The sequence below is a fragment of the Zingiber officinale genome, chromosome 1A (genome assembly GCF_018446385.1).
Source record: "Zingiber officinale cultivar Zhangliang chromosome 1A, Zo_v1.1, whole genome shotgun sequence".
Classification (NCBI taxonomy): Eukaryota; Viridiplantae; Streptophyta; class Magnoliopsida; order Zingiberales; family Zingiberaceae; genus Zingiber; species Zingiber officinale.
The window spans coordinates 190784926-190812540 of record NC_055987.1 but is presented as its reverse complement, the minus strand read 5'-3'; positions in this window follow the sequence as shown (position 1 = coordinate 190812540).

Sequence of the window (27615 nt, the reverse complement as noted above, 5' to 3'; positions counted from 1 at the left end):
TCTCAGTCGCCCTTCCACCGCCCCCCCCTCCGACGCCCAGACGTTGTTCCGCACCAACCCCCGCAGGCTCCAGCACCGATCGTGCTCTCCTTCCCTACTTCTGCCTACCGATCGTGCTCTCCTTCCCTACTTCTGCCTTCTTCCTTCTCCTCCTAATGAAAGGCCCTTTTCTTCTACTGGCCCCGCCGATGTCCCGACCTTCCGGCAACTCCCCACCGATGCTCGCAGACTCCACTCCAGAGCCAGCTCCGGTTGCTGCAGGGTCGGCTTCCGTGCAACCTGGCAGTGGTGTTCACAGCAGGATCGACGTCTTCTCCCTTTCCCTCAACGGTATCTCCTCTCCTTTTCTGTCTGTGATAATTTTCATTGCTTATTTTATGAATGATTTTCCATCCACCAAGTAAAATGAAGGTAAAATTTGAGTAATTAGGCTTCAAACATCACCCACTTCTACAAACCTAGTAGTTGTGTCAAGATGAATTGTTAACTTGCTTGATTAGTTGGAAACCTCTATTTACATATGGATCAGGGCTTTTGGCAAAAAATAAATATATGAGCAGAACAATTATTGTTTCTATAGTAATTTTTCTATGATAATTTTTCTATAGTAATTAATCAATTATTATTTTTCTATAGTAATTTTTCTTACTAATGTTGTTTCAGGTAAGGAGGAATGCGAGGTTTGATGTCAATACCGTTGGAGAAAATGTTTTAAAAAAATCAAATATCTATCATGGCAATAGTAGTGTAAGCTAATGTTTTATTTTGTGTTTAGTAGTGTATTTTTATATAGAAATATTTTATCTAAAAAATTCACTTGTCACAGGGGAAAGACAACAATATATCTCAACAAACTACACCAATGCCACCATCGAGGTCTACAGCTCCCTTATCCATGTATGAGCAGTTTAAACAATGTCAAATTCCCTCAAATATGGCCAATGTAAGGGCACCTACATCATTTTTTGGAAGAGCCTACATACAAAGTGTTGAACCATGCAAGTCAATTGTACAAGAAGGAGGGCAGGAATTCATGATAATGTCCGGCATAAATACTTCGGTATCTGAAAATGAATGTGGATTGGGAGCTAAAAAGAATAAAAGAAAGGATCCTCATAAGTGAAGAAGAATGAAGTGTGAACTTTTTGGTTGTTTTTTGGCAAAATTTTGTTTAGTACATGAATTATGAAACATTGTTTCAGTTAGAGTTATTTTGTTTAGTACATGAATTATGAAACATTGTTTCAGTTATAGTTATTTTGTTTAGTATATGAATTATGGTTTCTCTCTTGTATTCTTCAATGATATGATATGATTTGTGTGTTTGTTTCTGTTTGTTTCATCCCTTCTGTATCTATGTGATTTTTGTGTATATGTTTGTTTCATCCCTTTTTATTTGCTATTTGTTCATTATGTTAGGTGGAAATAACTATATTGTCTTTATTTTATCTGCTGTAATTGCAGCGATAACTATTCAGTTATAGTTATTTGTGAATAACTATATTGTCTCAAAAGTTTATCTGCTGTACCATAACTATATTGTGAATAATATTTCAGTTTTAGTTATTGCAGCGATAATATTTCAGTTTTATTTGTGAATAGCTATATTGTGAATAATTATTCATGTACTGAACAAAATATAATTCATGTACTATAACTGAAATAATTATATTGCCTTTTATCTGCTATATATCTGCAATAACTATAACTATATTGTCTCAAAAGCTTGGATTGTTCATTTGGACTATCGGAAGTACTAGCTGTAATTCACACATATCTGCTATATTGCCTCCTCATAGCTATTACAGCGATAAGTATTCAGTTATAGTTATTTCACACAGTACATGAATTACAGAAACGATTAACGATTTTAAAATGGTCATCCCACTATAAAAATAGCACATGTCTTGCAGTAAGAAATTAATTATATTTGGCAGCCTACTTCAATTTTTTTTTGTTCGAGCTTATTTCTGTCGGTGCCAAATTAAATCAGATATCGAAAAGCTAGCCGTTCTTTCACTCAGGTGATAGATACAACAACAAAATAGAATATAAACACACATTCTTTATTTCAGATCAACACAGCACGACACAACATCGAATAGTTTAGTTTCAAGAACGTCGTAGAATTAAGACACGCACACAGCAGTGATAGCCAAAAATAGATCATCTCTGTTGTCTGTTCTGCTCTTGCCCCTTCTCTGCTTTTGTACTCTTTATTGGCTCCCATCCTTCAGTCCACCAACCCAAATCTCCTTTATTCCATGTCAATTCTCTCAGTCTTTCCCTTGAACCTGTGGGAGTCGCACGAAGGCCGACCCCGCAGCAACCGAAGTTGGCGCTGGAGTGGAGCCTGCGAGCGTCGGTGGGGAGGCGGTAGCGGCAGAAGGTCGGGACATCGACGGGCAGGTGGAAGAAAAGAGCCTTTCGTTAGGAGGAGAAGGAAGAAGGCAGAGACAGGGAAGGAGAGCATGATCGGCGCTGCAGTCGTTGGGGAGGTAGCGTCTGGGGGAAGGGTGATTGAGAGGAGGAGAAGGGAGAATGGCAGAAGCAGGGGTGGCGTTGGGGGGAAGGGCGATTGAGAGGAGAAGGGAGAATGGCAGAAGCATGGGAGGAGAGCACGATCGACGCGCAGGGGTCGGTGGGGAGGCGGCGTCCGGGGAGGGGGGTGGAAGGGCGATTGAGAGGAGGAGAAGGGAGATCAACGTAGGAGGAGGATGAGCGTAGGTTTTCGTTTGACGTTTTTTTAATGTGAAATGCTGACTGGTCAAGAAGAAGGGGCGTTTAATTTTTCTCAGTATATTTTTATCCACGTAATCAACTAATGACTGCCAACTAAGCAATTACCGGTTAAAAATTTTAATTTTAGAAAAAAGGATTAAAATTGAAAAATATTACAAGTTACGGGACTAAAAGTATAAATTAACTCTTAACAGGATGAAAATTGAAAAAAACATAAATTACAGGACCAAAATCATAATTTTCTCTGATACTGTATTTCAAGTATACTGCATTTAAACTTAAGTTTGAGATATAATTTATTATGTTTTAATGGTGTAATTGAGTTTATGTTAGGGTGGCAAAAGATGATAACACTCACACCTGAAGTGTCCCTCATAGTCCGACCCAGGTTATGTAAAGGGAGGTAAATCATGGGAGGTTATTATCCCGAGCAGTGACCAATGCATGGAGGAGGATAGGAACCTGGCTACTAGCCAAGAATTGACCCCTAGACCTCATGATGATAATACCTCATACACTATCCAATTGCCTGTCCTGAGTGGACAATTAAATTTATGTTATAACTATATGCATGTTTAGCTTTACACGTTTAATTAATATTACAAATTTATTTTTTATAGGTTATAATGTATATAAATAAAGTTTGGATATATAATATATTAGAAAATGAGTTTATTACTAATAATTTTTTTATCGGAGTTGAAAAGTTTATGAATTTTCTTGGGTATCATCCAAAATGTTTGGATGGAGATAAATTAAAATATCCATGTAATTATTATAATATGATGATGATACTGTGAAAGTATATATATGTAAAAAAAAAGTATTTGTTTTAAATTATTACAACTAGTACTGTCATGGGGAACTTTATGTGTTTGAGCTAATTGGGCATTTTATGCTTTGTCATTTATCCCTATTGCTCAACAAGAATCATCATTTAATGGCAATACAATGTAATCAATGGTTTACGATACGATGAATGCATTTGATCATACACCTAAAGTACAACATATATATGACATGTTAAATGCTATTGAAAAGAAGTGTGGGAAAATATTCCTTCTGGCTATTTCCAACTACTAGTTAATGTAAGGCTATTGAACATTAAGGCAGAACATCATTTCTCATAATGATGTTACTATGACATTTGCTAATTAATGTTAATGTTGCTCCTTTCTCATAACATAATGACTGATAACTTTTATAATATAAAGAAATTGGTTAGGAATTGAGTTACCAGTTGAAAATATTGATTGTTGTATAAATAATTGCATGATCTTTTGGAATGAAGACAGTGAATTGATTGAATGCAGAATGTGTAATCAACCTCGTTTTGTATTTATCAATAATTAAACATTAAAATTTGTTGGATTATTTTTGATAGTATATACAATTCTAATACTATTGTAGTATTATATCTTATTAAATGTAGAACTACTTGTCTAATAAAATGGAGTTTATATTGTTGTTAGTTTTCATGTTTTGGAAGAATTATGAAATGGTGCTTTATAATCTGTATTTTGCTTTGATTTATAATTTAGAACTATTTGTTTGAAATAAAATATGTTGACCTTCAACTTCGTTTAGAACTACTTGATAATATATACAATTATGATACTATTGTGGTACTATATTCTATTTATTGATTATGTTTATTATTTGTGTGTTATTTTGAAAACCTATCGTATTCTACTAGATATAGGATTGACTTATGCACTTTATCATGACATTATATGATCGTGATATAATTGGATACTACATTCTGGATTAAGGTATGTATTTTGATAAGCATTATTGTTGTATATCATTCTGATATTATATCACATGCTTGTTTTATTTAATAATATATCATTTTCTACTAGATGCAGGATTGGACGATGAATGTTGATATTGTATTTTTGAGCTTGATGACATGTTTGTCATAAACATTTGGATATGGTTGAATCATGGTTTTGAGATTTGATGTTGACATTTGGATATCATAGTGGCAAAAGATGAATACGCTCGCCCTCAATGACATTTGGATATCATGTACTTTATGTATATGGTTTATGTCATGGATATGATTTATATCGTGCACCTTATGATTTGACATTTTTATTGTTTGAATATTCTGTGATATAGTTTAGAAATATGATTGTATATGATCCTGTCCGAGCTGCGAGTTGATGAAAGCTGGAGACGTGGCGCTCTCTGCTGGCTTCGCGTAGACGCCAGGATGAGGTGGACCTCCGGCGAACCTGTAACAAAGTCGAGCCGGGAAGAGGTTCCCGGCGACGACCCTCCGACGCTCAAGTCAGGCGAGAAGAAAGCTGAAGCAAAATAAGGAGAACTGTAGCTACAGTATCGTTGATTGCATACCTCCGTCGAAGTCTGGGGGTCCTTATATAGGCCCCCAGGGAGGCGCGTGAATGCTCATCGATGCGTACGCGTTTCCCCAGACATACCTCCAAATGGATGTGTCAGAAAAGCACGCCTGACGTCATACCGCAACCGCCCGAGCATATCTCTGACATGACAGTGGAAACTTCCACCGTACGATTCTCTGTCTAGTCCGGCCACCGACCATGCTGTCTGTCGGCGGCACGTATCTCGAGAAGGATATCTGTGGCCGTCACCTTTGTACTCTTCCGCACCTTCTGTCTTTTATCGGGCGAGCGGGAGAGACGCTCGGCCATATTGGTTGGGCCGAGCGGGACCGTGCCTAGGCTATACTGGTCGTCCAGGGGGACGCAGGCGGGGCCGAGCAAGTGGGTCGCTCGGTCATATGCTCAGATGAATAGCGCCTACGTCGGCCTACGGCCTAGCTGAGAGGCCGCTCGACCCAATCAGCTATCATATGTGGATTCCTGAGCGCCGGAAACTCGACCCTTAGCCGATTTATCTCCTTGCCGACCTGACCTTCTTCCGCGGACGATCGGCAATGTGGCCTCCCGCTCAGCTCACCTTTTACGTTAATCGTCTCGACCTTGACCTCCACGTGTTATTAACCTCTGTTCGTACGGGACCTCTCCTTTGCTACCGGATCACGTGCCTCCCCCTCAAGTCTAGTCGAAGGAGGCTGCAAGTCCGATTGACTGGACTATCGACCTGGCGACATGACGGTCGTTCCGTATCTGATGAGGATTCCGCTCGGCATGGAACCCACTGACACTTGGAGAGTTTGACTTGCCGGTGGTTGTCTTGCCGACCCAACGTCGGTCAACGCTGATGTCCTCCGAGTTTTCTCGGAATTCCTACAAATCCTCGCAATTAAGGCCGAACACGCGCCCTCGCCTGCGTAATGGGGGTCATTAAATGCGCCCAATGGGGTGATGCCACGTGGCTAGGCGGTCGTCATCGCCTGCTCGAGCTGTCAGGCTCAATGTGACCCCTGGCGCTTTGAATTCAACGGACGGATGCGCTCCTCGGATCCTGTGCCCTAGATCGAGCGACCCCTGCAGCTCGAACCCAACCTTTATAAGACCGCCTCCTCTCCTTCCGCCGCTTCCGCTTTATCGCGCCCGTGTTCTTTGAAGGTTTTTGCTCTATTCTTCGGCGAACCAATTCTCCGCATTCCGACCATTAGTTCTCTTCTCCGGCAATCCTTTTCTCTGTAAGAATTCTTTGCCCGCTCCTTTTTTGTTTTCTTCGCGCCTTTCTTCGCATTCCGGTGGTGTCTGCGCTCCGTAGGCACGATCCTGCTCACCGCCTCCGTTGTCTTCTGCTTTCCTATGCTTCGCCTTCCGGCTGTAATGGCTAGTTGTGCCACCCATAACACCTGTGACTGTCGCTCCGTGGCTCCGTTGTGGGAGGCTGCGGGGGACACCCAGGTGGCCGATCATTAGCTAGGAAGATCCTGTTAGCCGGGTACTTCTGGCCAACTTTCCAAGAAAACGCCGCTCGAACCGTAGCCACTTGCCTTTCCTGCCAAAAATACCACAGCTTCTCCCACCGACCGACGGAAGAGATGAAGGCATCCACGGTATCATGTCCGTTCGACCAGTGGGGCATGAACATCGTGGGACCCTTACCTATGGCAATCGGGCAGAGGAAGTTCCTACTGGTAGTGGTGGACTACTTCTTCAAATGGGTTGAGGCAGAGCCACTGGCCAAGATCACCGAGCAGATGGTCAAAAAATTCATCTAGCAGCATCTCATATGTCGGTTCGGCATTCCAAGGCGGCTCGTGTCCGATAATGGGCGGCAGTTCGTCGGACAGGACCTCCAAGAATGGTGCGAGGGGTACGGTATCGAGCAACACTTCACCTCTGTGGCATACCCACAGAGTAACGGACAAGCCGAAGTCGCCAACCGAGAAATTCTCTGAATTCTAAGGGTGCGTTTGTATCAAGTTATCATATATAACCTTGGTTATGTGATTACCAGGTAATCACATAACCAAGGTTATGGGGAATAAAACATAACCAAATGTTGTTTGGTTCAACCTAAGTAATACAACAAAAACTTGTTTGTTTGAAGGTTTTAATGAATATCTTAGTTTAATATTTTACCGTATTACCCTCAGTTACAAAATCAACTATACATAATAATAATAATATTATTATTATTATTATTATTTATTTTATGGTTTTTTACTTTTCTTTTTCTTGTATATTTTTTTACTTTTTATGTGTTTTTTTTTATTTTTGTAATGTTTTTATATTTTTTATATTTTTTATATTATTTATATTTTTTATTTTTTTACATTTTTTAAATTTTAAATTTTATTTATTTATTTTATTTTTAAAATTTTTAAATTTTTATAAATTTTTTATTTTAAATTTTTAAATTTTTTAAGAATTTTTTTTTTAAAAAAAAATAATTTTTAAATTTTTTAAATTTTTTAAATTTAAATTTTTTATTTTTTAAATTTAAATTTTTTAATTTTTTTTAAATTTTTTTTTTAACAAATTTTAAAATTTTAAAATTTTTTAAACATTTTTTTATTTTTTTACATTTTTAATATATTTTTTACATTTTTTCTCTTTTTTTTTCATGTTTTTTCTTATCAGAGGGTATTTTTGGTAAAAAAAATTTATTAACCCCGGAATCAAGAAAAACCTTAGTTTGCTGAGGTTTTCCGATTCCGGGTTACATGACCCTTTTGCTGACGTGTCGGACATGGAACATTACTTGGGAATCATAGAATACCTAAACCAAACAAGGTTTTTGTTGATAACCTTGGATGGATAACCAAGGTTATCAAGAATAACCCCGAACCAAACGCACCCTAAGGGTTCAGCTCGACCATCTTGGGGGCAGCTGGGTGGACGAACTCCCCGACGTCTTATGGGCACTCCGCATGACTCCCAAGGAAGGAACGGGGGGCACGCTGTTCCACTTGGTGTACAAAGGAGAGGATGTCGTGCCAGTAGAGGTCGGGATCGAATCCGATCGAGTGCAGCAATACGACGCGGACAACACCGAGCGGAGGCAGCAGGAGCTGGATTTAGAAGATGAAGCGCGAGCTAAAGCAGTTGTTCGGCTAATGGCGTACCAGCAGAGAATGAAGCAAAATTACAATAGGTGAGTAATCCCCAGAACATTCCAAGTCGGTGATCTAGTATGGAAGAAGGTGAAGCCAGTCGGTGATGTGAGCAAGCTGGAGGCTCCCTGGGCGGGACCCTTCAAAGTCGTTGAGAAGCTCCGATCGGGGGCATACTACCTTGCAGATCGAGACGGACGACGGCTGGAACGACCATGGACCGCTAATCACCTTTAGCCGTATCGAGCTGGGTAAAAGGTGCGCCTGTGTAATTAATCGTGTGTATTCCCGTTCTGTGCTATCCTTTGAATGCATGAATAAGGTCATAAAAATGCCAAGGCATAACTAATGTGCGCCGAACGACAAAACTTCTTCAAACCGTCGAGCGGCGACGTTAAACTCTAGGGTCGAAGCGGCGACCATAAATACCCCGCTCAGAAGACCGTCAAGCGGCGACGTTAAACTCTAGGGTCGAAGCAACGACCATAAATACCCCACTCGGAAGACCGTCGAGCGGCGACGTTAAACACTAGAGTCGGACCGGCGACTATAAATCCCCCGGCCCGAAAACCGTCGAGCGGCGACGTTAAACTCTAGTGTCGAAGCGGCGACCATAAATACCCTGCTCGGAAGGCCGTCGTGCTGCGATGTTATATCCAGAGTTCAACTGACGGCTATTAAAAAATTGGCCTATCGCCGATCAGCCTCTGTAATGATTCGGCCAAGACATCGCTTAAGCTTAACAAGACTCATGGTCTTGTACTCGATGGTCGAACGGCGGCTCGGAAATCAAAAGTCATTCCCACGAATTCGGTAAAGATCAAAGAAGCGGATAACTCGCACAAATACACAGTAGAAAAGCAATAAGGAAAGTGTATTAAACCAAAAAAGGCAAGTACACAAGATTAGGCCGAACGGCCAGTACATAAGCCACGACTTCACTCTAGATAGTTAAAAACCTCATCCGGAATCGTGGTTAAGAGATCAGCGTGATCCCAGATGAGAATAGTGAAGTCCTCATGAAGCCGGCCCTTGGTCTTCAGGTAGTCGGTCGTGGCAGTGATGGCTAACTCAAATGCGTGGACGAGCCTGTCACAGGTTTTTTCCACAAATTTCTCCGAGCGGATATAGTTCCGCTGCATGATAGCAACTCGGCTCGGTTCAGAATCTTGATATTCTTTGAAGGCAGCTCGGGAGGCCTCTAAGGCGTCTTGAAGGGTCTTTAGATCACTCTGGAGAGTGGCCACCTCCACTGAGCGTCCGTCCTTCTCAGTGGTCAGCAGGTCGGTCAGCTCGTTGACTTTCACCTCAAGCGCCCGGGCTGTCGCATTCTTTGCCTCCAGGTCGGTGATGGTCTGATTCTTCCTGTTGTTGGCCAATGTGATCTTCTTGTCATATGTTTTGACCTGGGTCTTGAGCCGATCCACCATGGTCTGCAAGCCTGAGGATCTGTGCTGCTCGACCTCCAACAGTTTGTTGGTCTTCTCAAGATCGGCCTTCAGCTCGGCGTAGGAAGGGCCTTGAAGAGGGGTCCCCCCAGAGACCTTGAGCTTTTTGAATTCCTCCTCGAGGAAAGCTAAGAGGTGGCACACCGCTATACTCTCGACCCAATGCTGCGATTCGGTTAAAAATGTAAAATACCGAACGGAGGATAAGAAGAAAAAGTTTATAAGAGTTACCCCAGTAGTTTGTTGCAGATAGCTGTTGCTGAGCAGCCCAGGTGGCATCACGCCCACGCGCGCTCAGGCGTCCTCCCAGACTTTTGCGAGGGGCCCCCGAATTGTTATCAAGTGTTCGGGGCTCGACGGCTGGTCAGCCTTCTTCAAATATTCCTCTGTCGGCAGATGGACCAGAGCCTTGATAGTCCTGTGCCGGCCCGGAGTGGACTAAGCGGACGCGGAAGGAGTAGAAGTTTGTTCGACCGACTTAGAGTGGATGAGAGAGCGCTTGATTATCTGACGAGCTGGAGGGAGCGAGCTAAGAGGCTGAGCGGCAACGGGGTCGAAAGGCCAGTCTCCTTGAGACAGGGTCCGGTCGGACGAGAGCACTTCCACAGACGCTGGAGCTAGAGGAGGGTCGCCCATCTGTTCGGACACGTGAACGACAGAGGCGGCCGAGCGGGCTGAAGTTGGAGGTCAAGGTCAAGACGATCAACGTAAAAGGTGAGACGAGCGGGAGGACACCTTGCCGATCGTCCGCGGAAGAAGGTCAGGTCGGCAAGGAGATAACTAGGCTAAGGGTCGAGTTTCCGACGCTCAGGAATCCACATACGACAGCTGATTGGGCCGAGCGACCTCTCAGCTAGGTGGTAGGCCAACGTAGGCGCTATTCATCTGAGCATATGACCGAGCGGCCCACTCGCTCGGCCCCGCCTGCATCCCCCCGGACGACCAGTATGGCCTAGGGACGGTCCCGCTCGGCCCGACCAGTATGGCCGAGCGTCTCTCCCGCTCGCCCGATAAAAGACAGAAGGTGCGGAAGAGTACAAAGGCGACGACCACAAATATCCTTCTCGAGATATGTGCCGTCGACAGACAGCATGGTCGGCGGCCGGACTAGACAGAGAATCGTACGGTGGAAGTTTCCACTGTCATGTCAGAGATATGCTCGGGCGGTTGCGGTATGGCGTCAGGCGTGCTTTTCTGACACATCCATTTGAAGGTATGTCTGGGGAAGCGCGTACGCATTGATGAGCGTGCACGCGCCTCCCCGGGGGCCTATATAAGATTCCCCAGACTTCGACGGAGGTATGCAATCAACGATACTGTAGCTACAGTTCTCCTTATTTTGCTTCAGCTTTCTTCTCGCCTGACTTGAGTGTCGGAGGGTCGTCGCCGGGAACCCCTTCCCGGCTCGACTTTGTTGCAGGTTCGCCAGAGGTCCACCTCATCCCGGCGTCTACGCGGAGCCAGCAGAGAGCGCCACGTCACCAGCTTTCATCAACTCGTAGCTCGGACAGGATCAATATAAAGAGTAATACTGTCATTATAGATTCATCCCATAAGAGGGATACATATACAAGAGGGTTTCTTGTCTTATAAGAAACAATATTACAGTATATTCTAGATTACTTAAATTAGAATCTCCTGAATATATACAACTTCTATAATTAGAATATATAGCTATATATATAAAGCTTTATATACTCCTCCTCAAGTTGGTATATAGATGTCTATCATACCTAACTTGTCAACTGAGCTGTCAAACACTTTCTGAGATATCCCTTTAGTGAGAATATCAACTAATTACTCCTCTGAAATTACGAATAGAAAATAAATAATTTTTTTGTCAAGATTTTCTTTAATAAAATGACGGTTAACCTCCACACACTTTGTTTAATCATGTTGAACTAGATATGTACAATTTGAATGGCAGATGTTCTATCACAATGTAAATCTATAGGCCTTTGAAGCTTGAAACCCAATTTCTTCAGGATATTATGGATCCGCAATATTCCACAAATTCCATGGGCCATACCTCGAAATTCAGCTTCCGCACTCAATCTGGTAGCAATTTTTTGTTTTTTACTACGCCAAGTTACAAGGTTCCCACCCACAAAAGTGAAGTACCCTAATGTAGAGCGTCTATCAGTTTTATGACCATCCCAATCTGTATTTGCATATCCAACAACTTCCAATATATAATTTTTTCCAAATAATAACCCTCTACCAGGCATCATCTTCAGATGTTTCAAGATACGAAAGAGTGCATTCATATGCTCTTTACTAGAACAATGCATAAACTAACTAACAACCATATGCTCTTCACTAGGACAATGCATAAACTGACTAACAACACTTGCAGCGTAAGTAATATCAGGTCTAGTATGAGAAAGATAAATTAACCTTCCTAGAGATGTCGAAACCTCCCTATATCAATAGGGACTCGATCAGGAAGAATAGAGAGTCCATGATTCATCTAAACGGGTATCTCCATTGGTTTGCAGTCCAACACCCTTGTTTCAGCAAGCAGATCAAGAGCATACCTCCTTTGTCAAAGTGAAATTCCTTCATTAGACCTTGCAACTTCAATACCGAGAAAATACTGCAATTGTCCAAGATCCTTCATTTCAAATTCCTTCGATAGTTTTTTTTGCAAATCATTTATTTCTTTTGGACCATCTCCTATAACGATCATATCATCAACATACATAATTAGAGTTGTAATCTTACCATTCTTGTGTTTGATAAACAAGGTATGGTTAGAATTACTTTGTTTGTACCCAAAGGCTCTCATGGACATTGACAATCTTCCAAACTAAGCTGGGGGGTGGGGGGGGGGGAGATGTTTTAGGCCATACAAAGACTTTAATTTGCATACTTTACCAACATCTTTTGTTTTATTCTTCATGCCAGGGGGCATATTCATGTATACCTCTTCCTCCAAATCTCCATTGAGAAATGTATTCTTCACATCAAGTTGGTGTAAAGGCCAATCTTTATTTGCTGCAAATGAAATAAAATTTGGATAGTATTGATCTTTGCTACATATGCAAAAGTCTCCTCATAATCAATTCAAAGGCGTCGTGTATATCTATAACTTCCCTAGTTTTTTTACATTTTCTTTCATAACAATTCATATAAATATAATTGCAGACGTCACTTCCACATACTTTCATAGTGGGTTCTCAATTCAGCGAAGTTACATAAATAGTTCTTAAAACATAAAATAATACAGAAACTAAACTGGAAGATCTTCGGGTTGTACTGTCATTGCCCCAAGCTGGCTCACTGGTCAATAGCTCTTGTCTCGTTCGCTCCATCGTCTGTAAAAAGGTTAAAATCTGTGAGTCGAGAGACTCAGCAAATTCAAAATCGTATTATGTGTTGGAACCCCAAGGTGTTTTGATGTGATCAAACAAGCTAAGTTAGGTCCTGCGTTTGTTTAACCCTTGTGTCTAAGTGTGCAGGAGCTTAGGAACACAGGAAGTCGAGCTGAAGACGCGGCTAGCGAGAAGGACGACATGGGGAGAGAGCCGACGGGCTCGGTGCGTCCGAGGGACGAGGTAACCGCGGAAGAGTACACCGGTGGACGAGAAGAACGTGCGCAGCGTTCGAGGGACGAGAAACCGGGAAGGAATGCTGCTCGAGGAGAAGGCCGGAACATGGGTTCGGGTGAGCCCTATTCCGGATGGCCGAGATCACCCAAGCTAGTGGAGCCGGAACAGAAGACCCGGACCGAGACGAGCTGAACCGAAGCGGAGCGACCGGACGAAAAAAGTCAACCAGAGTTGACTTTTAGGGTCCGGGGCGCCCGGAACGAGGTTTTTGACCAGATCGAGTCAAACTCGATCTGAACGTTGGGGATAAAGTTTTATCCCCCCAGGGCGCCCCGACCAGTGCTATAAATATAGCACTGGTTTGCACAGATCAGTTGAACGAACTTGTAATCAATTCCTTTTGTGCTTTCAATTCTGTTCTTTTCATTTGTGCTGTCAACGCTGTAAAGAGGCTACTCCGCCCAGAGGAGAATCAGATAGTGCGCTTATATTCCTTGGATTAGCAATCCCCTGATTGCAAACCAAGTAAAACTCTGGTGTCTGCTTTTCTTTACTTAGTCTCTTTTATTTATTTATTACAAGTGTTCATTATATAGTTGAAATCCGAGAAAGGTTCGAGTTTTATTTTGTAGGGCAATTCACCCCTCCCCTCTTGCCGGCCTCCAAAGGGACCAACAAGTGGTATCAGAGCCAAGGCGCTTCAGGAGGACTAACCGCCGATCGAAGCAACAAAGATGGTCGGACCAAGTATCGTCCCACCAAAATTCGAGGGGAACTTCGCAGACTGGAAGCGTCGTATGGAGGTATTCCTAAAAACAGATTTTGAAATTCGGTTTATTATGAAATATGGTTTTGTAGCTCCAATAGATAAAGATGGAAAAGAAAAAGAAGAGAGCGATTGGACAAAGAAGGAGCAGAATGAGTCGGTAGCAAACAGCCATGCGGAACATCACCTGCTGAGCGTGTTACCGCCTCAAGAGGTCAACCACATCGGAAACTACTTATCTGCTAAAGAACTTTGGGAGAAGTTCTTGGAACTCCATGAAGGCACGTCCGAAACAAAGCTCGCTAGAAGGGACATCCTCCGCAACAAACTGATGAACATTCGTCTGGAGAAAGGTGAGAAAGTAGCCGGTTTACATGCAAAGGTAAAAGAACTAGTTACTGGTCTCGAAAATCTTGGTGAAACGATAACAAATCGGGATACTATTCGCTACGCGCTCAATGCGTTTCCAAGAAATCCGGAATGGACATCAATCGTCGATGCTTACTACATCTCAAAAGACCTGGAGGTAAGTACTTTAGAAGAGTTGTTTTCTACCCTTGAATTACACGAAACTAGATATGCAGAGATATCAAAGGACACAACCCAGACTATAACGCTGAACGCAACCAACAAGGATGAACCCGAGTCAGACTCCGAAGACGATCAAGAAGCGTGCATGGTAAGAAACTTTAAAAAGTTTTTTAGATCTAATAAATTTAAAATGCTGAATAAAAAGAATCAAAAAGGTAGAAGAAAGGTATGGTGCTATCAGTGTCAGAAGGAGGGACACCTAAGGGAAGACTGCCCAGAACTCAAGAAGGTTAAAATGAAGACACCCAAGAAACACAACCTAAAAGCAACTTGGGATGACACTTCTTCATCTGAATCAGAAGCTCAAGAATATGCGGGGATTGCACTGATGGCAAGCCACGAAGGACAAAGTACATCAGAACCCAGCATCGATGAAGGGGGAGCGACCTCAGATGGAAGTAGCGAAGCAGGGGGAGATTCAGGGTTCAAGTCTGATATGGTAAGTGAGGTATGCCTCTTACCTCCTGATGAACTTTACTTTGGTATCAAAGCTATGACTAAATCCATGTATAAATTAGAAAATAAAAATGCCAAATTAGAAAATGAAATTTTAGAAACAAAGAGAATTTTGGCAAAATCATGTCTTATAGAGGATTTTGAAAAATTGAAAATTGAAAATGAAAAACTAAAAGAAGAAATAGAAAGATTGAAAAAATCTAATGGTTCAAATATTTATACTTTTAGAAATTATGGAGGTTTAAATTGGTATTATAGATTTCATCAAAATCAAATTAGAAATATATCAAAAATCTATATACCTAGGAAATACTTGGTTAATCCTGTAGGTAGGAACCTTTATTGGGTTCCAAAAACCTATTTAATTTAAAATTAAAAATTAGACATAGCATTTTCAGCAAGAAAATTAAACAACTAATTTCTTTATGAGGCTTTGTCTAAGGAAGTGGTTGTTGCTCCAATAACCAAGAAGGCCTAGTGCCTCGCCACGACCTGGAAGCCAAGTATCGAAATGAAAAGTTTAATTGACTAACTGAAAAAATATTAATTTAAATTACTTGATGCTTTAAAAGAGTTATTCAATTTGTGTTAGAAAATATTTTATTTTCTTAAATTTTTTATTATCTTAGAAATTTTTATGAAAATTGACTTAGAAATTTTTTTTAAGTTATCTTAGAATTTTTTATGATAATATTGCCTTATAATTTTTTAAAAAATTGACTTAGAATTGTTTCTTATGAATATTAACTTAGAATTTTTTCAATTAATTAGAAAAAAAAATTTTGGGATGCTGAGATAAGTTTCAAACTTAAATTTTTTTTTAACACTTATGATTGTTTTATCTGAAAAATATTTTACTTAAATGTTTTTTTTCGAAAGAAAAATTCTGAAGAGTGTCTTTAAATTGAATTTTACTTAGACATTATTAAATATTTTACACTTAAAGCTTTTGTTTGAATTTACCTTAGACTTATTTATAACCCCAATTTTTATGTGATCAAAGGGGGAGAAGTATGTTAAGTCTAGGGGGAGGTACTATAATTTTTCAAATGAAAAATATTTGGCCTTATTGAAATATAAATCGTTTTTATTGCATATGGTTACCCTAACTTAACTTGGGTTGTTCACATCAAAAAGGGGGAGATTGTTGGAACCCCAAGGTGTTTTGATGTGATCAAACAAGCTAAGTTAGGTCCTGCGTTTGTTTAACCCTTGTGTCTAAGTGTGCAGGAGCTTAGGAACACAGAAAGTCGAGCGGAAGACGCGGCTAGCGAGAAGGACGGCACGGGGAGAGAGCCAACGGGCTCGGTGCGTCCGAGGGACGAGGTGACCGCGGAAGAGTACACCGGTGGACGAGAAGAACGTGCGCGGCGTTCGAGAGACGAGAAACCAGGAAGAAAGGCTGCTCGAGGAGAAGGCTGGAACATGGGTTCGGGTGAGCCCTATTCCGGATGGCCGAGATCACCCAAGCTAGTGGAGCCGGAATAGAAGACCCGGACCGAGACGAGTTGAACCGAAGCGGAGCGACCGGACGGAAAAAGTCAACCAGAGTTGACTTTTGGGGTCCGGGGCGCCCGGAACCATCCGGGGCGCCCGGAACGAGGTTTTTGACCAGATCGAGTCAAACTCGATCTGAACGTTGGGGGATAAAGTTTTATCCCCCCAGGGCGCCCGGAACCCCTTCGGGGCGCCCCGACCAGTGCTATAAATATAGCACTGGTTTGCACAGATCAGTTGAACGAACTTGTAATCAATTCCTTCTGTGCTTTCAATTCTGTTCTTTTCATTTGTGCTGTCAACGCTATAAAGAGGCTACTCCGCCCAGAGGAGAATCAGATAGTGCGCTTACATTCCTTGAATTAGCAATCTCCTGATTGCAAACCAAGTAAAACTCTGGTGTCTGCTTTTCTTTACTTAGTCTCTTTTATTTATTTATTACAAGTGTTCATTATATAGTTGAAATCCGAGAAAGGTTCGAGTTTTATTTTGTATGGCAATTCACCCCTCCCCTCTTGCCGGCCTCCAAAGGGACCAACATTATGTTATAGTTAGGGTATATAATCTAGTGTACTAAGGGAAACCACATTCTAGGTAACTGAGGACCTTCCTACTAACATACCATCAACGTAAGCATAAGCATCGACATAAATATGAAAGCATAAACATAAGCATGTAAATGAACTTGGCATAATAATAGACATGATTGTGAGCATGTTCATAAGCAGCGACATAAGCATACTTGCATGGCATAAACATACACATAAAAATATACTTAATCATGAGCATGTACATAAACATAAACATAAGCATAACCACGTGAGGTAGGTGAGCTCCCGGATTAAGGACACCGGTTACACTCAACCACATGGAATTTGGTGAGCTCCCAGGATGTGAACACCTGTCACACTCAACCGTATAGATTTTAGTAAACTCCCGGGCTATGGACACTGGTGACACTCAACCACGTATATTTGGGTGAGCTCTCGGGCTATGGGCACCGGTCACACTCAACCGCGTAGATTTTGGTGAGCTCCCGGGCTATGGACACCAATCACACTCAATCACATAGAAACTAACTAGTGCATTAACAAGGTAGGGAACATGCCTTTTTCTTTAGCTACGAACTTCTTCTTCTGGTCTTCCCTTGAGCTCTAGAACCAGTGGAGAACAAAGGGAAGGAGAGGAGCTCCTTAGGGCCGGTGGCACATCAAAGGAGATGGGGCTTTTGGAGGTAGGGGTTTTAAAGAGATGGAGCTTAGGACTTTGTCTAAATTTTATCCACTAAGTCATATAAATTTTATTATACTAAGTCATAAAAATTTATATTCATATGTTATAAAAAATTTTATCTACATACTAAGTTTTATAACATTTATAATGCTAAGTATTGTATAAATTTTTTATTATATATATAAAAATTTATATCCCTACATTATATAAATTTTTATATACTCACTAAGTCTTTATAAGTTTAATTCATAACAAAAACTTATATTCATGATTATATAAATTTTTATATATTTACCAAGTCATTTAAATAAAAATTTATATCCATACTTTATATAAATTTTTATATACTAGATCTTATAACTTTTTATATACTTACTAAATCATATAAAATTTTTTTATATCTTTATGATATGTAAATTTTTATATATATACTAAGTCTTATAAATTTTATAATTCTAAGACATGTATAATATTTTTATATATAAAAATTTATATACCGACTTTATATAAATTTTTATATACACAAGTCTTTATAAATTTTATTCATAATAAAAATTTATATCTAGGGCTATATAAATGTTTATATATTTACTAAGTCTTATAAATTTATATACATGGATTATATAAATTTTTATATACATAATAAGTTTTTAATTAAATTTTATATATTTATATTCACCCATCTTCTTAATTAGTTAATTCAAATTCTATAAATATAAGCTAACTTAATTAATTAAATCTAACTAACTATATCTATTTAGATTAAATAAACTCTTAATTAAATTTGAAATAATCAAATAAATCCTCTTAATTAAATAATTCTGAATTCTAATTAAATTATAATTAATCTAATAAATCTCCTTAATTAAATAGATCTGAATTCTAATTAAATTGTAATTTAATCTAATAAATTTTCTTAATTAAATGAGTGGTTTTGAACGCTACAATACCCATTGACAACCAATCTTGTCGTGTATCTATCAATAGTTCCATTTAGCTTCGCATTAAACACCCGGGCTATAGACACCGATCACACTCAATCACATAGAAACTAACTAGTGCATTAACAAGGCAGGGAACATGCATTTTTCTTTAGCTATTAACTTCCTCTTCTTGACTTCCCTTGAGCTCTAGAACCAGTGGAGAACAAAGGGAAGGAGAGGAGCTCCTTAGGATTGGTGGCACATCAAAGGAGATGGGGCTTTTGGAGTTAGGGGTTTTAAAGAGATGGAGCTTAGGACTTTGTCTAAATTTTATCCACTAAGTCATATAAATTTTATTATACTAAGTCATAAAAATTTATATTCATATGTTATAAAAAAATTTATCTACATACTAAGTTTTATAACATTTATAATGCTAAGTATTGTATAATTTTTTTAATATATATATAACAATTTATATCCGTTATATAAATTTTTATATACGCACTAAGTCTTTATAAGTTTTATTCATAACAAAAACTTATATTCATGATTATATAAGTTTTTATATATTTACCAAGTCATTTAAATAAAAATTTATATCCATACTTTATATAAATTTTTATATACTAGGTCTTATAACTTTTTATATACTTACTAAATCATATAAAAAAAAATTTATATCTTTATGTTATATAAATTTATATATATATATACACTAAGTCTTATAAATTTTATAATGCTAAGACATGTATAATCTTTTTATATATAAAAATTTATATACCGACTTTATATAAATTTTTATATACACAAATCTTTATAAATTTTATTCATAATAAAAATTTATATCTAGGGCTATATAAATGTTTATATGTTTACTAAATCTTATAAATTTATATACATGGATTATATACATAAATAAGTTTTTAATTAAATTTTATATATTTATATTCACCCGTTTTCTTAATTAATCCATTCAAATTCTATAAATATAAGCTAACTTAATTAATTGAATCTAACTAAATCTATTTAGATTAAATAAATTCTTAATTAAATTTGAAATAATCAAATAAATCCTCTTAGTTAAATAATTCTGAATTCTAATTAAATTATAATTAATCCAAATCTTCTTAATTAAATAGATCTGAATTCTAATTAAATTATAATTTAATCTAATAAATTTTCTTAATTAAATAAGTGGTTTTGAACACTACAATACCTCTTGACAACCAATCTTGCCATGTATTTATCGATAGTTCCATCTACATTAAGCTTCGCATTAAACACCCGGGCTATAGACACCGATCACATTCAACCACATAGAAACTAACTAGTGCATTAACAAGGTAGGGAACATGCCTTTTTCTTTAGCTACTAACTTCCTCTTCTTGTCTTCCCTTGGGCTCTAGAACCAGTGGAGAATAAAGGGAAGGAGAGGAGCTCCTTAGGGCCGGTGGCACATCAAAGGTGGCACATCAAAGGAGATGGGGCTTTTGGAGGTAGGGATTTTAAAGAGATGGAGCTTAGAACTTTGTCTAAATTTTATCTACTAAGTCATATAAATTTTATTATACTAAGTCATAAAAATTTATATTCATATGTTATAAAAAATTTTATCTACATACTAAGTTTTATAACATTTATAATGCTAAGTATTGTATAATTTTTTTATTATATATATAACAATTTATATCCCTACGTTATATAAATTTTTATATACGCACTAAGTCTTTATAAGTTTTATTCATAACAAAAACTTATATTCATGGTTATATAAATTTTATATATTTACCAAGTCATTTAAATAAAAATTTATATCCATACTTTATATAAATTTTTATATACTAGATCTTATAACTTTTTATATACTTACTAAATCATATAATTTTTTTTTTATATTTTTATGTTATATAAATTTATATATATATACTAAGTCTTATAAATTTTATAACGCTAAGACATGTATAATCTTTTTATATATAAAAATTTATATACCGGCTTTATATAATTTTTTATATACACAAGTTTTTATACATTTTATTGATAATAAAAATTTATATCTAGGGCTATATGAATGTTTATATATTTACTAAGTCTTATAAATTTATATACATGGATTATATCAGTTTTTAATTAAATTTTATATATTTATATTCACCAATTTTCTTAATTAATCCATTCAAATTCTATAAATATAAGCTAACTTAATTAATTAAATCTAACTAACTATATCTATTTAGATTAAATAAATTCTTAATTAAATTTGAAATAATCAAATAAATCCTCTTAGTTAAATAATTCTGAATTCTAATTAAATTATAATTAATCCAATGAATCTTCTTAATTAAATATATCTGAATTCTAATTAAATTGTAATTTAATCTAATAAATTTTCCTAATTAAATAAGTGACTTTGAACACTACAATACCTCTTGACAACCAATCTTGCCATGTATCTATCGATAGTTCCATCTACATTTAAGCTTCACATTAAACACCCGGGCTATAGACATCGATCACACTCAACCACATAGAAACTAACTAGTGCATTAACAAGGTAGGGAACATGCATTTTTCTTTAGCTACTAACTTCCTCTTCTTGTCTTCCCTTGAGCTCTAGAACCAGTGGAGAATAAAGGGGAGGAGAGAATCTCCTTAGGGCCGGTGGCACATCAAAGGAGATGGGGTTGTTGGAGGTAGGGGTTTTTAAAAGATGAAGCTTAGGACTTTGTCTAAATTTTATCCACCGAGTCATATAAATTTTATTATACTAAGTCATAAAAATTTATATTCATATGTTATAAAAAATTTTATCTACCTACTAAGTTTTATAACATTTATAATGTTTAGTATTATATATATTTTTTATTATATATATAAAAATTTATATCCCTACATTATATAAATTTTTATATATGCACTAAGTCTTTATAAGTTTTATTCATAACAAAAACTTATATTCATGGTTATATAAATTTTTATATATTTACCAAGTCATTTAAATAAAAATTTATATCCATACTTTATATAAATTTTTATATACTAGGTCTTATAACTTTTTATATACTTGCTAAATCATATAAAAAAAATTTATATCTTTATGTTATATAAATTTTTATTTATATAAAAAGTCTTATAAATTTTATAATGTTAAGACATGTATAATCTTTTTATATTTAAAAATTTATATACCGACTTTATATAAATTTTTATATACACGAGTCTTTATAAATTTTATTCATAATAAAAATTTATATCTAGGGCTATATAAATATTTATATATTTACTAAGTCTTATAAATTTATATACATGGATTATATAAATTTTTATATACATAAATAAGTTTTTAATTAAATTTTATATATTTATATTCACTCGTTTTCTTAATTAATCTATTCAAATTCTATAAATATAAGCTAACTTAATTAATTAAATCTAACTAACTATATCTATTTAGATTAAATAAATTCTTAATTAAATTTGAAATAATCAAATAAATCCTCTTAATTAAATAATTTGGAATTCTAATTAAATTATAATTAACCCAATAAATCTTCTTAATTAAATAGGTTTGAATTTTAATTAAATTGTAATTTAATCTAATAAATCTCCTTAATTAAATAAGTGGTTTTGAACACTACAATACCCCTTGACAACCAATCTTGCCGTGTATCTATCAATAGTTCCATCTACATTAAGCTTATTAAACACCCAACGACTTCCTATAGTCTTCTTTACAACATGCTTGTCTACTACCTCCCATGTAATATTCCTTCGAAGAGTCTCCAATTCTTCATTCATCGTTGTTGTCCATTTTAGATCCTTTAATGCGTCCTGCATATTACTAGGAATAGATATAGTAGATAATTGATTAATAATAAGTGCATGTGACTTAAAAAGCCTATGGTGAGATATAAAGTTAGGCTAGTTAGCTATAGGGTATTTAGCTCAGGCTTTGGTGTTTGGTTCATTTTGCATTTTAAGAACTCCCTTAGTAACTCTTTGTGATTTCCTAAGTTCAACACTTTCTAACCTAGAAGACTTATTAGAGGTTAAAGGTACCTGAGGTGGATCATTCTGAACAAGATCTTCAGTTGTTGATGTAGATGAGGGAATGCCATGAGTTTCAAATACATCCTGATCATTTGTTTCTATCTCATGAGAGAATTGATCATCAGAAACCAAGTGGTTGATTGTCTGCCCATTGGAAGTGTTTATCTCTCGAGATAAGTCATTCTTTGTTGCTATGGGAATAGTCTTAGCTATTGCAGGAACTTCAAATTGTTCCTCAAAGTATTCCAATTCTTGAAAGACATTAATATTAACAATATGACGAGGATTCCCATCCCTATCGCCCTCCCCCTGAAGAGAAGACTAGGAAACTCCCCTTGAGTAATATAGCTCAGATTCATGGAAGAGACATTAAGAGAGATGTGCATTCTGTCAGTGAGTGGATCGTAACATCTGTACCTTTTTTGGAACTATGTAAAACCCACAAAAATACATTTCTTTGCACAGGGATCAAGCCTGCTTCGTTGTGGTTTGGTATGTGGACATAAGCAATGTATCCAAACACTCAGGGCTCCAAATTAGGCATAGAAGAGATGGACAAAAGTGTATGAAGCTTTTGATGAGGATTCTTGAACTCAATTACTCGTAAGGGAGCATGGTTAATAACATATGCTACTGATTTCACTGCTTCACCCAAATAGGATCGAGGTACATTTATACCAAACAGGGAAGCACGAACAACTTCTAACAACCACCTATTCTTTTGTTCTGCTAAACCATTATATTGAGGGGTACCATAATTGGAGGTTTGATGACAAATTCCATTTGACCGACAAAACTCAATCATAAGGCTATTTACAAACTCTTCATCATTGTCAAATTGAAACACTCTGATGGATTGTTGGTACTGTGTCACCATCATCTTGTAAAAATTAGTAAATATTCCAAACACATCACTCTTACGTTTAAGTAATGGCACCCATGTTATGCGAGTGCAATTATCAATAAACGTTACATAATATCGAGCTCCAGAAAATGAAGGAATTTTTGCAAGACCCCAAACATCAGAGTGAATTTTCATAAAAGGAATAGAACATTTATTAATACTTAGTGAATATGAAATATGGTGACTTTTGCCAGTTCACAAATGTCACAATGAAATTTTGAATTATTAACAACCAAAAACAAATGAGGCTGTAACTTCTTAAGATAGCTAAAGGACAAATGTCGTAAATGATGATGCCATAACCACATCACTGCCTTTGCATTATCGACCCTTATGACCTGATTAGCTTATCCCAAAAGATGCTTATAGTTCTCTCCGGTCTATGTTAAAGCCAAGTAGTACAATTTCCCCCTTCTAACACCATAACCAAGAATCGAATGTCCTGAAACTGTTGTGATATGATTACGCTAACACAGTAATCTATAATTGCACCAATAAATGACAAGCATGCAATAAACGGTAATAAGAGAAAGGTTAAGAATTTGTGTATATCCGGTTGAAGCGTCGGGCTTGCCAACTGTCTTTAGAGAATTTATTACCGCCCACGGTGTAGAGGCTCTCCGGTAAAATCCTCCCAAGATCCGACAACCGCTCGCGCCGTTCGTAGGTGCACTCCAAGACGAACGCCGCACTCGGACTCAACCTCAGATCGCAGAACCAAACCTCAGAACTTGGAAAGAAGAAGAAGAAGAAGAAAGTAGAGAGCAGAGGAATGCTTTGCCTTTTTTCGGAGTGAGCTGAGAAGGAGCAGAGGAAGTGTATTTATACACTTGAAGCAGTGTAGAGGAAGCGACGCACGCTTTGCTTCTGCTTCCTTATCTCACGCGCGGGTGCGTTGCTTCGCATCCTCCCGTCGTGCTGCTTCGCTTCCTCACGCGGACAGAACCGAACCACCAGGTGTGAGGGACAGAACCAAACAGGACCAACAAAAATAAACCAGGTCACCAAACTGACAAAAACAGACCAGGCCGCCCGCAAGCGCGAGGCCCACGAGCTGGGGATTTGCACCCCCCCTGCGTGCGATGATCGCATCCGTCGCGCCCGGTTTATGGATTTCCGGCTCGAACCCCCCGAAACCACCTGATTTGGGCTCAGCCCGTGCATGCGTGTAAGTCCCCTTAACATTGCTAAGCATGGATGGAAGGACTCCATATATAAGGCCTTCCAACCTTCTTGGCTTATCACTGTGGGACTAAAAGCATAAGGAATAATGTGAATTAAAACTCAACAATCCCCCACTAATTCAACTTATTTTAGTCGAAAATAAAGATAAGTTCTGAGGCTTGATTGCAATGAGCTTTTAGTGAAAATACCTTCCGGTTTGAATTTTCACCTAAGTACACCAATCTTATTTACATAGGTTTGAAGAGAACTGAGTCTTGATCTTAAACCTTTTATATGTGAAGATCAATTGGTAACAACTCATCACTGGCGACGGTTGAATCCTTCTGGTTTGGTGCATTATGGTCATGCCACTGAATCTTGTTTCATAAGTGCTAAGTAGAGTTGCCTAGACCCCCCACACTGCGGCCCCACAGTTACACTTACATAGGTGAGTTCTCCAAGGATGTACTGCAAGCATCTTGTCATTAAGACCTTGAACTCATTAAGAGCTCCTAAGCTCATCCTTACTAGCAGTCAAGCATCTATCCAGGGAAGAGACTATGAGATTATATCTCAATCAATTTGATGCTTACGATTCATCCTTATAGCTTGTTTATACCACATTGAACCTACTTCTTGGGATCTCCAATCAGATAGGTTGGGTTGCTGCTATAGATGAATTCAGGATAGGTCTCAGTCTCATTCCCTTACTGGATCTCTTGATTTTCTCAGAATTAAGCCCTTTAGTGAGTGGATCAGCAATATTGTCCTTTGAACTTACAAAGTCCAATGACACCACTCCAAGAGACACTAACTCACGAATAGACTTTAATCGTATTCGTACATGTCTCTTCTGTTTCTGGTTATACTTGAAGCTTCTAATCTGAGCTATTGTTTTTTGATTATCACAGTGTACTGAAATAGAAGGTATTGGCTTCATCATCAAGGGAATTTCAGAAAGAAGACCCTTTAGCTAATCAGCTTCAGTTACTGTGGTATCCAAAGCACGCAATTCTGCCTCAGATGTAGAACGGGTTATAATCGTCTGTTTAACAGACTTCCAAGCAACTGCACCGCCTCCAAGTGTAAAGACATAACCAGTAACGTCTTTACAATCAGCAGTGTCCGTTATCCAACTAGCATCACTATATCCCTCCAGGACTGCAGGGAATCTCCCATACCACAAGCCCAAGGATATAGTGTCTTTTAGGTATTTGAGTACTCTGTCTAATACATCCCAATGCGTTCTGTCCGGACAGCTGGTAAACCTGCTCAATTTCAATATAGCAAAAGAAATATCAGGTCTAGAACAATTTGCTAAATACATTAGACTATCCATTATTTGTGAGTATCTTAATTGAGACACTGTCACACCACTCTTATTCTTGTGGAGAGTTTTTGAAGGATCATACGGTGTGACTACAGATTTAACTTGGCTATAACCATATTTCTCTAATACTCTCTCAATATAGAGTGACTGAGAAATTGCTATTCCATCAGTTGATCGAGTCAACTTCAGCCCTAAAATCATGTCAGTATAACTCATATCCTTCATATCAAACTTACCACTTAAGAGGACCTTAGTCTCATTAATAATAGAAAGGTTAGAACCAAAAAGTAGAATATCATCTACATATAAACATAAGATAATACAACTATCACCTTTCATTTTAGCATACACACATTTATCAGAGTCATTCATTTCAAAGCCAAATGATAGCATAACACTATCAAATTTTTTTTGCCACTGCTTTGGAGCTTGCTTCAAATCATAAAGAGATTTAACTAACCTACAGACTTTATTCTCATTTCCAGAAACTACATGTCCCTCAGGCTGATCCATATATATCTCTTCTTCAAGATCTCCATTAAGGAATGCCGTTTTGACATCCATTTGATGAACCTCAAGATGATATATAGATGTCAATGCTATCAACACTCGGATTGTAGTAATTCTAGTAACAGGAGAATAAGTGTCAAAATAGTCAATCCCTTCTTTCTGTTTAAATCCCTTAGCAACTAGACGAGCTTTGAATTTATCTACTGACCCATCAGGTTTTAGTTTTCTTTTAAACACCCATTTACATCCTATAGTGTTACACCCAGGAGGTAAATCTACCAACTCCCAAGTGACATTAGAGATAATAGAGTTCATTTCATTTTTAATGGCCTCTTTCCAGTGCTTAGCTTCAGGAGAAGCCATAGCATCTCTATATGTCACAGGGTCATCTTCTATATTATAGGTGATAAAGTCCTGGCCTAAATCCGTAGACACACGTTGCCTCTTACTTCTTCTCAATTCTGTACACTCACTAGATTCATCTAGTCTAGAGTGACTTGAGGAAGGTATACCTTCTACGGATAATGGGGCCTCTTCGGAAGCAGACTTATCTCTAGTAGGAATACTAGATATAGACTGAGGTGTTCTTGTCTTCATAGGAAATATATCCTCAAAAAATGCAGCATCACGAAGTTTGACAATAGTATTTGCATCTATTCTAGAAATTTAATAATCAGAAATCTATATGCAATACTATTTTGAGCATAACCCAAAAAGATACCATCTACAGTCTTTGGACCAAGTTTTTTCCTTCTGTGTTCAGGTACTAGTACCTTTGCAAGCACCCCCATACTTTAAGGTATTTCAAATTTGTCCTCCGGTCTTTCCAAAGCTCATATGGGTTTTTATCCCTAGACCTCATGGGGATTCTATTTAACACATGGCATGTAGTGTATAGAGCTTCCCCCCACATGAAGTTAGGTAACCCAGAACTGCCTAACATGGAATTAATCATATCTTCAAGGGTTCGATTTTTTCGT